Source organism: Molothrus aeneus, chromosome 1 (genome assembly GCF_037042795.1).
Source record: "Molothrus aeneus isolate 106 chromosome 1, BPBGC_Maene_1.0, whole genome shotgun sequence".
Classification (NCBI taxonomy): Eukaryota; Metazoa; Chordata; class Aves; order Passeriformes; family Icteridae; genus Molothrus; species Molothrus aeneus.
In genome coordinates this window covers 23,486,675-23,487,635 of record NC_089646.1, presented here as the reverse complement: position 1 = coordinate 23,487,635, position 961 = coordinate 23,486,675, and the positions used below count along the sequence as shown (strand labels likewise).

General features: G+C 36.7%; 1 non-coding gene across 1 annotated transcript; it reads left to right on the top strand.

The window, feature by feature from the left end:
• The first annotated feature begins 346 nt into the window (after window positions 1–346).
• Window positions 347–407, top strand: LOC136567598 (U7 small nuclear RNA). The gene has a single exon (XR_010785138.1). It is a non-coding gene; the product is annotated as a U7 small nuclear RNA (small nuclear RNA).
• The last annotated feature ends 554 nt before the right edge of the window (window positions 408–961 follow it).

Sequence of the window (961 nt, the reverse complement as noted above, 5' to 3'; positions counted from 1 at the left end):
AGCTGCAGATTGAAATAATCTTTGTTAGCATTTGCTGCTTCTTCAGTGGCATGCTGCATGTCTGTGCAGAAAATTGAATCAGCTCGCATATAAAATGTTACCAGATAAAGAATTTCACATTAAAACTGGTTTCACATGAAGCATAGCCAAAGGATAAGTATTCCTTTTATTTATCAGGATTGCATCAGGTTCCTGTCCTCTATGAGTTATTGTGAATTACTAATGAATTACTCCTCATTTTTCTGACAGTTGCAATATTGTTCCTTTTCAGTTCTTTGTCCCAAAGTGCTCAATAACGAATCTTGTTACCTGGTAAAATGTTTGAATTTAACAGCCATTCTTAGTTAAGCTTTTTTCTTACAGAATTTTTCAAGCAGGTTTTCAAATCTATAGACTTGAAAGTCCAAGCTCAACTGCTTTAACTTGAGCTGCCTAAGCCATGCGCATTTGAACTTTTGGATTGTCCCTGTACATGTGGCTCTGGGTCTCCTATCCAATGACAGCAGCTGGTAAGTCTCCTTGTCAGGAAATAAGAGAATTAAATATTTAAATATTTCTCAAATGTAGATGTTCAGAAGAAAAGTGGCTGTTAAATCTTGCCCAGGACTGATGCTGCCATCACTGAGCAGGGAGTGATGGTGCTTTTGCCTTTATGGATCTCAAGGATAATAATTTAGCTCTGGATGTGTTCAGTCTGAAGGAAGTTAATGTGCAAATAGAATACTTGTATGACATTCAAAATCTGCTGGAAACCTTGTTAGAAATAAAAAAATTGGAACCCCCTTCTAAGCACAGTAGGGCTGTAAGATTGCTGGCTGCTAAATCATGGAAAAGAAGAAGAAATGAGAAACTCTTTGGAGGATAAACCTGTTTAAGAAGGATTAAATATATAAACTGATTCATTCAATTGGGCATATCTACCAGCTCTGCATGTGCTCATTCTGTGTCTGTTAACTATTTC